Raw genomic sequence first — 14,567 nt, forward strand, 5'->3', positions numbered from 1 at the left:
ATGTAATTGTTGATCTGGTAGAATTCAAATCTGTCGCCACAAACGAAACTACGGTATTTGGGTCTAATTAATGTAATTGTTGATCTGGTAGAATTCAAATCTGTTGCCACAAACGAAACTACGGTATTTGGGTCTAATTTTACGATAAAATATTTGAGACTTTCCCTTAAGCTCTGTACGAAAGATAATAAAATTGAAAACTCGTTGAATAAAAACTAAATATTTACCTATTTCATTATCTACATGTTTTTCAAAGCTTGTCTATAAAATTAATCCCTAACCACAGACTCCAGATTTATGAGTTTTATTTCATCTTTTTTGTTGTTGTTGTTAGACGCTAAGCAAAATAACTTGTTATTTGTTCTGTGCCCTTCACGGGTATTGAACCCCGATTTTTAGTGTTAGAAGTCCACAGACTTACCTTTGAGCCGCCAAGGGGAGAATTTCGTTTGCCAGTTAATTATATGACAACATTGGATCCCTTAACGAAACGAAAACTATCTTACTGTGTTAAAAAAACATCTTACTGTGTTAAAAAACACGTCTTACTATGTTAAAAAAACATTGGATCCTTTAACGAAACGAAAACTATCTTACTGTGTTAAAAAAACCCATCTTACTATGTTAAAAAAACATCTTACTATGTTAAAAAAACATTGGATCCCTTCACGAAACGAAAACTATCTTACTGTGTTAAAAAAACATCTTACTGTGTTAAAAAACCTACCTTACTGTGTTAAAAAACCTACCTTACTGTGTTAAAAAAACATCTTACTGCGTTAAAAAACCTACCTTACTGTGTTAAAAAACCCACTTTACTGCGTTAAAAACTACCTTACTGTCTTAAAAACTACCTTACTGTCTTAAAAACACACCTTACTGTGTTAAAAACATCTCACTGTGTTAAAAACCTACCTTACTGTGTTAAAAAACCACCTTACTGTGTTAAAAAAGCACCTTAATGTGTTAAAAACCACCTTACTGTGTTAAAAAACTACTTTACTGTGTTAACAAAATAACCATACTGTGTTAAAAACTACCTTACTGTATAAGAAAAATTACCTTACTATGTTAAAAACTATGTTATTGTGTTAAAAAACTACCTGATTGTGTTAAAAAAACCAACCTTACTGTATTAAAAACTACTGTGATAAAAAAGTACCTGATTGTGTTAAAAAAACCATAATATGGTAAAAACTACCTTACTGTGTTAATCAGGCGGCAATAACAAAAATGATCTCTTTCAGTCTTCAGCTAAAACGTTCTTTTATTTAATCCAACATAGTATTGTTTCTATATTTTTTTAAATGTAATATGGAAATTCAACCTTTATCAACGCAGACCCCCTTTGGATTGCTCATTGACGTAGATAATTTCAAACAACAGATTTAGAAGGACTATTTTACAACCAGTAAACCATTTGGTTTATTTAATCACCTTTTGTAACCAGTTTATTAAAACATTTTTTTCTTCCTGCTTGAAGCTACAAAATTGGATTGCATATGAAAATTTGTTAATTGCCAGACAATGGAAAAGCTGTGATATTAACCAATGTAGAGTACAAGTAGTTCAGTCCACAGTGTGTCCCTCTTTCTAGCCTTGTTGAGTACACGTAGTTCAGTCCACAGTATGTCCCTCTTTCTAGCCTTGTAGAGTACACGTAGTTCAGTCCACAGTATGTCCCTCTTTCTAGCCTTGTAGAGTACACGTAGTTCAGTCCACAGTGTGTCCATCTTTCTAGCCTTATAAAGTACACGTAGTTCAGTCCACAGTGTGTTCCTCTTTCTAGCCTTGTAGAGTACACGTAGTTCAGTCCAAAGTGTGTCCCTCTTTCTAGTCTTGTAGAGTACATGCAGTTCAGTCCACAGTGTGTCCCTCTTTCTAGCCTTGTAGAGTATACGTAGTTCAGTCCACAGTGTGTCCCTCTTTCTAGCCTTGTAGAGTACACGTAGTTCAGTCCACAGTGTGTCCCTCTTTCTAGCCTTGTTGTAGTACACGTAGTTCAGTCCACAGTGTGTCCCTCTTTCTAGCCTTGTAGAGTACACGTAGTTCAGTTCACAGTGTGTCCCTCTTTCTAGCCTTGTTTTACCTGTTTTCTAAAAGCTTGCATGAACAATCCATAGATCAAAAGAATCTGTTGTATTAATAATACCAAAAAGAATGAAAACATGATCAAGCACACAACGAAAGATTTCTAATCGATCTGTACATATAAGAGAATTGGTTTCATCAGACAAAGCTGAAAGATAATTATGCGAATATTCTCAGAGAAGAAACCATGTGGAAAACATTTTAATTGAATCTCGAGAATGACTGACATCCAAACGCTTTTTAAATAGGGCATGGCTCATGAGGTCAGAGAATGTGAAGGACTGTGAGAAACAACGCTGGTTGGCGTTATGGTTGTAATTTATTACAAATTATACTATTGTTGATTCCTTTGTGAAACGTATCACAATTACACTTTAAACGCCGAGAGCCAGCGGGAAATATTGGAAAACCATAAGGCTTAAAAACTGTTATAAAAACAAGTTAACTGTAGACGGTTTTTTCCGCATTCTTCTTAATTTCTCCATTGTGGCTCGAAATGAAAGATTTGTGTGAAAATACGTTTTCAAAAAAAACAGTGCAGTTAATCTCTTTCTATAACAACCGTATTACAAGATGTTTTATATAACAATCGTATTACAAGAATGATTTTATAACAACCGTATTACAAGATGTTTTATATAACAACCGTATTACAAGAATGTTTTAATAACAACCGTATTACAAGATGTTTTATATAACAACCGTATTACAAGAATGTTTTAATAACAACCGTATTACAAGATGTTTTATATAACAATCGTATTACAAGAATGTTTTTTTATAACAACCATATTACAATTTTTTTTATAACAACCATATTAGAAGAATGTTTTTTATAACAACCATATTACAAGAATATTTTATTATAACAACCATATTACAAGAATATTTTTTATAACAACCATATTACAAGAATATTTTTATAACAACCATATTACAAGAATATTTTTTATAACAACCATATTACAAGAATATTTTTTATAACAACCATATTACAAGAATATTTTTTATAACAACCAAATTACAAGAATATTTTTTATAAAAACCATATTACAAGAATATTTTTTTTTATAACAACCATATTACAAGAATATTTTTTTATAACAACCATATTACAAGAATATTTTTTTTATAACATCCATATTACAAGAATGTTTTTTTTTAGATATCTAATTTACTTTATGGGGAATCTTACAATTAATACTCTGCGTATGAGTGTGTGATTCGTTCTAGCTCAAAGACACACAATAGGCTATCTGACCTCTATTTAGGACGGGTAATCTAACCTTGGATTTTAGCGTTGGAAGTGCGTAAACTTACCGTTATCCCACTATGGGACCACAATTAAGGCGGAGAACATTTAAGTTAATGCAAAACTAGATATAGATAGCTTAAATTATCTTACACTGATACACTACATTTGATTGTAATTCGTTTGTCAAGTTTAAATCTATTTAATGTACTCTCTTTCTTAGCTTATCCTTCTCTGTCGAAGAAGGACAAGGAAACTGTTTTGATTGTTTTCAAATTTCCCCCCAAAGCTACACGAGGGGGCTATCTGCGCTAGCCGTTCCTAATTTAGACTAGAGGGAAGGCAGCTAGTCACCACCACCCACCGCCAACTCTTGGGTTACTCTTTTACCAACGAATAGTGGGATTGACCGTAACATTATAACGCCCCCACGGCTGAAAGGGCGAGGATGTTTGGTGGGACGGGGATTCGACCCCGCGACCCACAGATTGTGAGTCGAGCGCCCTAGCCACCTGGCCATGGTAGACCGGACAAGAAAAAAAACATCCAGATATTACCATCTAATGCCACCACATATCTGCCTATCTGCAAACTTCAATTTTAGTTCAGTTTGTTTTCACTACCAGAATACTTTGGAGCTAAGCAAAACTCTTCAGCTATCGATAAAAAAACATCGTCTTAAAACATATTTATTAGTGGAAAACCTAAAAATGCCCTTACTTGTGTTAAAGGTAAACAAACTTAGCTTAACATTTTTTTCTTCTTCTTTTAGTGCTTATTGATTCGAGTTTCCTTTTCTTTTTCGCATTGACAAACAAATAACCTTTCGGTTATCTAGATAAGAAACGTTTATTATCTAATAGAGCATTGTCCAGATGGAGAAACGTCTTTTCAGGTTTGCTTTACTTGAAATACATCTTTTGGTTAGGCTTCACACAGATATGTTTTTCAATACATATTAGTAACAAAACCATAATATACGTAATTCAGGTTCTTAAAGAAAACTCCATATAATGTTTATACAGTTAGCTTTTGTGGATCCTTTTAGGTATTTAACCTGATTTCTTAAATAGAGTAAGATCGATAAGTCTTCATAAATAAACGTGGTTTGGTTGAAGTTTAGATATAACTTTGAAATTACGATGTGCCATTTCGTCTTTCTTCTACGGAGTCGTTCAACTTGAATTGGTCATGTATGTTATCTAATGTAATTTTTGTTTTCTGTTTGCTTTAGAATTTTCGTGCAAACCTATACAAGGGCTTTGTGTAAACAGCCATACGTAATTTTAAGATGATAGACAAGTGGAAAAGTCATATATCGTAAGCACTTCGGCTACTCTTGTCGGATCACTCAGTGGGATTTGACTTTCACTCTTATAACGCAATTATGACACCAAAGTGGGAATTGGTTTTGGGGGAAAAGGGACGCTAACCATGAACTCTCTGGTTCACAATCCTGGTGGGCTAATTATTAGAGACTGGTCACAGTATAATATTTTGTACAAAGAGTTTTTACGTAATAGTTATGTTTTCTGTTCAGATGCCACTCTTAAAAATGACGTCAGAAAATAAATCTTATCATTCTTATGTTTGTATTTAAAGCAAAGCTATTAAGGCAATCCGTGGCATCCCTAATTTTAAACTACTAACCAAAAGGAAGGCAGCAAATCAGCAACACCATACCAACTACACTAGTGGATTGACTTTCACTCTTATAACTCAACCACAGCTTAAAGCGCGGGGAATAATTTGTGGTGTCGCACGGGTTCGAATCATAGTACTTGTATAAAAACAATTCTATTCAGACAAGGCCGGCGAAGTAATCTGAGAAACATATTTGTGTTCTTATCCCACACGAGCTGATAAGTGTAATAATAAATTGAAAACAAAGTTTCTATAGCAAGCTTTTGTCTTAAGAATTTTTTATTCTGCTTCATACCTTTCTCTTGGATAAAATACACTAGTTAGCAGCCCCACCGCCTACAAGACTACTGGTAACCAAATTGCGAAATTTACCGTAATTTTTATAACAGTTGAAAGTACGGAACGTTTTAAGCAGCATAACATACTTTTAAACCTTGGACCTGACGGAACGCAGCCCGGTACTCTAATCAACACTCCACGCCCAACCTATGGCCGAAAGTAACGAATATATTTCGTAATGTTTATCAGTCCGAATTAAAGATTGAGTCTATTTGTTTGTTTGTTTGTAATTAAGCACAAAGCTACACGATGGGCTATCTGTGCTCTGCCCACCACGGGTATCGAAACCCGAATTATAGTGTTGTAAGTCCGCTGTGCCACTTGGGGGCAAGATTGAGTCTAGGTGGTGTTTGTAATTTTAATCATTATTTCCCTTCTCTCATTTTCTCAATAATAAATGCAAGGTTTTTATAGTGACGAGGAGTAAAAATCTGTAAAAAAGTAAAAAATATGTAAAAAAAAGTAAAGAAATCTGTAAAAAAAGTAAGAAAATCTGTAAAAAAGTAAAAAAATCTGCAAAAATCTGTAAAAAATAAGAAAAACGGTAAAAAGTAAAAAAAAATTGTGGGGAATTATTACATTAAGCTGGATGTTTCTATTTTTTATACAATCCCATATGTTAAGCTACTACACTTTTTAAACGTCGTTCGCGTGTAAAAGTACCATTTCATTATCATTTGTGTCTGATCCGTTTGTTCAATACCAGAAGTTATAAACCAAGTTGCATCAAAAAACCTAGCGGGGTGACATTGACGAGCATTACTGAAAAAAAAATTCTAATATTTAATAAATGTTGAAAAAATATGATTAAATGTCTAATCGTACTGCTAATGGCTTATTTGTAACGGTTCTCAAACTATAGTTGTATATGTAAAAATAGAATTTCCTGTCTGCCTCTTATCTGCTCGCCCTTCCAGCCATTTGAGCATTCTAATGTGACAATTATTCCCACTATTCATTGGTAAAGGAGTAACCCCAAGAGTTGGCGGTGGGTAGTGTTGACTAGCTGCCTTCTCTCTAATGTATAACTGCTAAATTAGGGACGGCTAGCGCAGATACCCCTCGTGGAGCTTTGCGCGAAATTCAAAACAAACTAAACCAATCTAATCTAAGATACATCGCCATTATTCTTGCTTTCAGAAGTTTGTGGTCAGGTGACATTTCATTCTAGGGGTTATTTTGTGTCACAAAATATGAGTTTTCTGCGCGTGTGATGAAACTAAAGTTGTCTTGTATTGACTCTTCTCGGAAACACCTTGTAAGGAAATTCACAATATTCTATGTTTTAATGTTTTTATTTCATCCTAGAGACTAAGAAGCCCGAATGGAGAAATGGATCATGGTGTTAATGGTGTTACTTCCACTTTTACCTCAAGGTAAACTCCTTATTTATTCTATTTTAAAGTAAACTGTGATCCACCACATTGTCTTATATATATATACAGCTATATTGGATTAGTTAACACTAACTATGTCTGCTGTATCATCTAACTCGTCTTTAACTGGCGTCTGTCTTTCAGGTTTAGCCACCCAGTGTTACCTCTGTAGCTGGAGTCCGAATGACAGAAACAACGTAACAGACCGTTGCACAGACGACAACTTTCACCCCCAGAGGGTGTACACGCACGAGTGTGACCATGGGTGTGAGATATTCGTTCAGTGGGATTCGAATGGTAAGAGCTTTTGGAGTTAGTAAGAGAATTGGAGCATGCGCATTGGTCATTAATCAACCCAGAATGCAACTAAAACATTCTATGTATGACATACTTAATATCATCATCCCTAATGCACCATATTACTAATGACATTAAAGTGAATTAGAAACGTAATTATAATGACCATCGTTACATCGAATAAATGTGGGTTTCGCAGTTAAATATAAGAACGTCTTATTAGGAACAATAAGTTAAAAACCATAGCAAATCACCCGAACAATTATCATGAACCAAGAAAATTACAAGTTTAATTTAGACGAGAATAAGACAGAACAACTTGCTAACTTTGACGGTATAACTTCCACTGTATTTGTAAATTGAAGATTCGATATATTTTGATTAACGTATATATATATATATATATGTGTGTAGTTTGGTTAGAATTTCGCGAAAAGCTACACGAGGGCTATCTGCGTTAGCCGTCTCTAATTTAATAGTGAAAGACTAGAGGGAAGGCAGCTAGTCATCACCACCCACAGCCAACTCTTGGCCTACTCTTTTACGAACGAATAGTGAGATTGACCGTCACATTATAACGCCCCCACGACTGAAAAGGGCTAGCATGTTTGGACAGACGGAGAATCGAACCCGCGACCTTCAGATTGCAAGTCGACTGCCCTAATTACCTGGTCATGTGAACATAATAACATAATTGTATATGTTGATGACTGTATTCTTTTTATAGATGATCTAGACACAGTATTCCTGATGAGCAAACAAAGGTGTTCCCTCGGTGAGACAGCGGTAAGTCTACGGACTTACAACGCTAAAATCTGAGGTTCGATTCCCCACGAATTTGGCTTTGCTGTAAAACAAACAAACAAAGGTGAAATAGACAGCAACTACTTTTGTTGATCAGGCCTCCAAGACTTTCTTCACAAGTGTCACGTTGAACTAGGCAGTTTCTGTCCATTACACTTTGTTTGTTCATCATGAATGAATATTGTTTGTCCATCGTTAATGAATGTTGTTTGTTCATCATCAATGAATGTTATTTCTTCATCATTAATGAATGTTGTTTTTTTCATCATGAATGAATGTTGTTTGTTCATCATGAATAGGTGTTGTTTGTTCATCATGAATGGATGTTGTTTGTTCATCATGAATGGATGTTGTTTTTTCATCGTTAATGAATGTTGTTTGTTCATCATCAATGAATGTTATTTCTTCATCATTAATGAATGTTGTTTTTTTCATCATGAATGAATGTTGTTTGTTCATCATGAATGTTGTTTGTTCATCATGAATGTTGTTTGTTCATCTTGAATGAATGTTGTTTGTTCATCATGAATGAATGTTGTTTTTTCATCACGAGCGAATGTAGATTAAACTTTAGAAGATGTGTTTCTGATCATGTAAGTGGGTTTTAAACTGGAATTCGATGTGTAGTTAGAGCATTTTTCTAATTGAACGTTTCTCAACCTCGGGTCCCGACCCAAAAGGGGATCATCGCAAGGCTATTGTGGGGGGTGGGGACTATGCGATTACGGATATTTTAAAAAGAGTATAGTATTTTGCTATCACTACGTGTAGGTGTGTGGGGAGGTGAGTAGTCACATCCTGAAATATTTTCAAATGGAGGCCCACCAAAAAAAAGTTTGAAAACTCTCGTTCTATTGTATTCACGTTTGGAGAAATATCTGTTCACATGTTAAGTATAGAACAAAAAAATACAAATCCCTCTCATGCCAAGATGACACATAGGATCTAGTGCTAAGAATACGTTCTTCCCCCCTCACTCCGGACGAGGTGCCATTCCATCGCAGGTTAACCCCCTAGTCAATAGCTGGTACTTATCATACAGCTGGGTATACTGAAAGAAGTGGGGGGAAATAGCTCGTGCAAGAATACAACAGCACGACGTAAACCGGCCTCGAACTCGCAACCATCTGACTATGATTCCAAAACTGGAAATCCAATGAGCCACGCTGCCTCTCACACAATCAGTAAATGTCTTTATGTATCAAAATCGTGTTCGTTTTTGTTGTTGTTTTTATGGTATTTTCCATTACATATTTTCATTGCAGTACATGGCCAAGATGTTTGGAATTAACCAAATGTTTTTAATACAGAATGTTAATCTTGTCTATGCTCATAATATGGGAATTTTTCTTGCCATTTTTCTTATTACTACTTCTGTTTCTTTTTTTATTACTACTTCTATTGCTGTTTTTTTATTACTGCTTGTGTTGCTGTTTTTTATTACTGCTACTGTTGCTATTTTTTATTACTACTTCTGTTGCTGTTTTTTACTACTATTTTTGTTGCTGTTTTTTTATTACTACTTCTGTTTCTGTTTTTTATTACTACTTCTGTTGCTGTTTCTTATTACTACTTCTGTTGCTGTTTTTATTACTACTTCTGTTGCTGGTTTCTTATTACTACTTCTGTTGCTGTTTTTTATTACTACTTCTGTTGCTGTTTTTTTTGTACTGCTTCTGTTGCTGTTTCTTTTCTGGATAGAATGTATGGAAAAATCCTTAAAATCTGTTGATGCGATTTGACTAATTGCTCCAGATTGTTTACAGCTTTATTTTCCAACTATCCTTAGTTGGTTTAATTTAACCTGTCCTAATAATTTAGAATCTGATAAACTTTGCACTAATATGCAATCGTTATTTATTAGATTATAGCAGAGTTAAACCAGCCAGCCTTGTTGGTTTAATTTAACCTGTCCTACTAATTTAGAATCTGATAAACTTTGCACTAATATGCAAGCGTTATTTATTAGATTATAGCAGAGTTAAACCAGCCAGCCTTGTTGGTTTAATTTAATCTGTCCTAATAATTTAGAATCTGATAAACTTTGCACTAATATGCAAGCGTTATTTATTAGATTATAGCAGAGTTAAACCAGCCAGCCTTGTTGGTTTAATTTCAGACGTGTTTCCCTCTTGTGTTTGTTTTGTGTAAGCACCTGTCTTTTCAAGTACCCTGTTTTCTCGTGTATTTTTCAACTACCTCTCTGTGTGATTGTCTTTTACTAGGCAGAGCGTGTTTGTATTCTCTGGCTTTCTTTTGTTTTGTACACCCCTTCGATTAAGCGTTTATTTGTTCTTCTTTCCTTTATCCTCATCAAGTGGTCTATTGTGTATGCCTGCTTTAGGACCTTTTCTTATGTCTATATATTTTCTGGACCCACCCTTAGTCAGATTCTAAACTTGTCTTCTTTCCAAAGTTTGTAAATTTTGGGATCTTTTTTTTTTTTCGGACCATGTTTTAGTCAAGTGTCCACTTGAGTAAATCCAGTTTTTAAATCCTATCTGCTTCTGCCTGTTCACCGGATTTGGACCACTCTTAGCCAAAATTAAAATTTCGAGCTGCGGAACAAAGTCTAAGGTTCCAGAAGCGATGTCACTGAATACTCTCAGAATTCTAAGTTTGAGTCTGTTGTCAATCGAATCATTCAGTTCCAGGATCAAGGCAAAGCACTTGTGGCGATGAACGCTACTAATAGAATGTACTCACTTTAGTATCTATTTCAAAATTAGGAATGACTAAACCTAACTACTAAGGGTCTTTCAGGTGTCGGTTAGGTTGACAATACCATTATCTTTACCAGGTTTCTCAGCTTTCACGAGGCTTAATTCTCCGGTGTGTAAGGTTGCTAAGAATGCTAAAAACCCGGGGTTCAATTCTCCGAGATGGAGATAGCTCAGATAGTCCATTTTGTAGCTTTTTTAACACCACAACTTCACAATGTTTAGCCTAAAAATGATTTTATCTTCTGACGATTTTTATTGATTTCTACAGTTTGGAAAATGTTATTGATTAATCATCAGTCTTGTTTTTGTTTTGTTTTTTTCGTCTCAGCTCCATCAAGTTAAGTCGGTATCTAAACCCTTCTTAATAATTTTAAATACCCATTTTTTTTGTTTTCCCAGGAATCCTCGAACACTGGAGAAGAAACTGTGTCCCGAAAGACGTAGACGCAGAATTGAACTGTGAAGTTTCTAATAAACTCGCATGGAAGAGAAAAATTTGTACTTGCGATTCGGACTACTGTAACAGTGTATCCTGTTTGGCAGGATTAGGTGTTTCTGGACACGCGTTGATTTTACTGTTACTGTTGAAATTAACGCAGTGACTTTTTTTAGTCCCTGTGCATCTCTATAGAGAACTGTAAAACAAAATGATATCGTAAAGGTGTTAGTCTTGGACTATCTATTAAAGAGAATGATAGGTAACATGAGAGATACCTCCGGATAACAGCTCATGAATAACAAATTTAGTTCTTGTTGGCTATCATAATAGTGTTACATAGGTATTGGATAATTATTTTAATCTTAATTTAAGAAGTTTTTATTATAGCTTATCATATGAAGTAACTAAAGCGACTTGGTGACTCGGTAATATATCTACTATTCTATTGTGTATTTCTATTATATTTAGGGTATATATTGTGTATTTGTATTATATTTAGGGTAAGATGTTATGTTTCTATCGCACCATGTTACTTCTTATGTATTTGTAAATTATATATTTTATTGATGTTCATCTTTACAGTATCCCAAACTGGTTGTTTGGAGTGAAAGTTGATGTAGGAGACTGATCATAAAAAAAAACAGTTTTTATAGAACAACAGAAATTCACTGTATAAGGTGGTTGTTGACGCGTATTTTTTTTTTTTCATATTGACGTTGAGAATCAAAATGAGTAAATATAGGAGAATCGTGGGATTGATGCTGTATTGTAAAACTGGCAAATATAGGAGAATCGTGGGATTGGTGCTGTATTGTAAAACTGGCAAATATAGGAGAATCATGGGATTGGTGCTGTATTGTAAAACTGGCAAATACAGGAGAATCGTGGGATTGATGCTGTATTGTAAAACTGGCAAATACAGGAGAATCATGGGATTGGTGCTGTATTGTAAAACTGGCAAATATAGGAGAATCATGGGATTGGTGCTGTAAAACTGGCAAGTATAGAAGAATCATGGGATTGGTGCTGTATTGTAAAACAGTCCACCTTTGTCAATCCATCTCTCTCTCAAACGGGCTTAGCTGATACGCTAAAGAAAAAATGTCGGATTTTAACTCATTTAGAATTCCTTATAAGCTAAAAAAGTGTATTTACCAGATAGATGTGTATAAAGTCACATAAAAGCTTATTGTTAAACGTGAAACTACGTGAATTTGAGTCACGTGGTTGGCAAAAATTCATTTACATTCAAGACAGTTTGACTTGCATGTTTACTTTCATCAGAATTTCTCACATTTAATCCCTTGGTGCTCGGGAGAAAATGATATTATTTTAAGTAACCTTCAGCCCATTAGTTCGAGACAGAAGCGTGTCCATATTTTCAATTTTATTTTAGACGTTTGTGATTTTAGATAGCTTGTTATATTCCCACACATTAGTATTTATTGTCAACATACAGGGTATAAGCTTACAGCAGTAAGGCTTAAGTTATTAGTAACATCGCTGATCTCTCACTGTTCTCTCAAAACAAACATGCTTGGACTTACACAGAAAAAACTTGAAAACACTACGGTATTTTTCCCATGTCTCGCTGTCCTTAGATAACATAAAAAAAAACGTTGTATTAAAACATTAAAAAAAATGATGTATTGTAGCAAAGAAAAAATCATAATACGAAGATTTCGATCGGTTTGATAAACTATAAATCCTTTCTATTGACGTGGAGAATAAAGTTACATTATAAGCCAGAAGAGGGAGTTACGTACGAACCCTAAATAGTATTTGTGCCTTCAATTTGAAAACGAAGAAATATTATTATTTATAAAATACTGAGAAAAAAAACTATAATGAACATTTTTCTTTGTTTTCTAATAACAATACATTGGTTCATACAAAACAATGTAAATAAAATACACCAAATTATCTCGTACTGTTTAACAGAACTTTAATAACATTTGTTAGTTGCACGAGCCTTAAAATACGTGGATTTAGGGCGACTTAAATATCAACATTGTTCTATGTATGATCCTTAATCTTAATACTCAAAAACAGAATGACGAGAATGAAAAACTGTCTCCAAAAATGAGAGTAATCACATTCCACACACAAAAAAACGACGTTTCGCTTATGCCTTTCTCAAGAGTTGGAACGTCACATCTAAATATAAACTGAGAAAGATGTAGGCTGAAAGGTAAGGCTTAGATAATATAAATATTTTATTTTTCTAAAGTGTGACTGATAGTTTTTTTTTTAACATGGTTTCAATTCTCCAGTTTGCTCTGCAAAGTTTATAAACTGAAAAAAGAAAACCAAATTCTGTTGTTTTCGGATGTAATGACGATATGTACTGTTGGTTTCGGATGTAATGACGATAAGTACTGCTGGTTTCGGATGTAATTACGATAAGTACTGTTGGTTTCGGATGTAATAACGATAAGTCCTGTTGATTTCGGATGTAATAACGATAAGTCCTGTTGGTTTCGGATGTAATGACGATAAGTACTGTTGGTTTCGGATGTAATGACGATAAGGGCTGTTGGTTTCAGATGTAATGACGATAAGGGCTGTTGGTTTCAGATGTAACGATAAGTATTGTTGGTTTCGGATGTAATGACGATATGTAATGTTGGTTTCGGATGTAATGACGATAAGTACTGTTGGTTTCGGATGTAATAACGATAAGTATTGTTGGTTTCGGATGTAATAACGATAAGTATTGTTGGTTTCGGATGTAATGACGATAAGTACGATCTGGTGCTTAATATTTACTAACGTCTTTATAATAAAATCAAATAATATTGTATAACGTATTTCACAGATTTCTGTATATTGCTTTCAATCAGAAATCATTGTTCCCGTACTATCTCAACTGTATACAGAAATACGGAGTTACACGATTCTTATGTGATGCTTTTGATTGGCTGATAAATAAGTGCACGATTTAGAACATTTAGTTGGAATACAATCCTCACTTTGTTGTCTACAAACTTTGTTTTCGGGAGAATCGCTTGTTCTACCGAGAGCATTACTTATGCCTTCAGGTAGTACGATAAGACGTTCTGCACGCAGACGAACGCACGAGGTTATTGTACTGCAGTAATTCGACACGTCAGTGTAAAACGTGACAATTAGCTGAAATGCCAGAGTGTATACATGAGTTTCAACAAACAGTCTAAATGAAGAACATCATAGTATTGAATAGACATAATAGCGAAGTTGAATTTGTGCATGAACGAATACATTCTAGTAAAGTGTATTCCATAATATTTTCTTTATTTCACCGCCATGTGTTGACTTATTCCGTATTTTCCGCTGCACTGTTTAACCTAGGGTTACTAATGAGATACATTGTTGGAAATGTCAATAATAATAAAAAAAGTGTAGTTTAGTTTAGTTAAAAAAAACAAAAAAAAATGCTCGTATTTTATTTTAAAAATAAGCATTCTCTCTTCATTAAAACAAAAAACACTTATTTACCAATATTGTTGTACCGTTGTCCTTTATTTGGACTGGTCCTTTAAAATTATTTAGTGAAGTCCAGTAAATGTAATGATGAAAAATTAGCTTATTTCTTCCTCCGTATTTCTACAAGCTTGGGACAC

At 34.3% G+C, this 14,567-nt stretch overlaps 1 long non-coding RNA gene across 1 annotated transcript in view; it reads left to right on the plus strand.

Annotated features, from left to right (window-relative positions):
* Positions 1-14,226, plus strand: part of LOC106470982 — a 32,860-nt gene extending 18,634 nt beyond the window's left edge. Inside the window, exons 2-4 of the long non-coding RNA XR_002613170.1 lie at positions 6,635-6,702; positions 6,847-6,999; positions 10,926-14,226. This is a non-coding gene — a long non-coding RNA (uncharacterized LOC106470982). The remainder of the gene's footprint in view (positions 1-6,634; positions 6,703-6,846; positions 7,000-10,925) is intronic.
* Positions 14,227-14,567: the final 341 nt, after the last annotated feature.

Source organism: Limulus polyphemus, unplaced genomic scaffold, assembly GCF_000517525.1.
Source record: "Limulus polyphemus unplaced genomic scaffold, Limulus_polyphemus-2.1.2 Scaffold4335, whole genome shotgun sequence".
NCBI classification, from domain to species: Eukaryota; Metazoa; Arthropoda; class Merostomata; order Xiphosura; family Limulidae; genus Limulus; species Limulus polyphemus.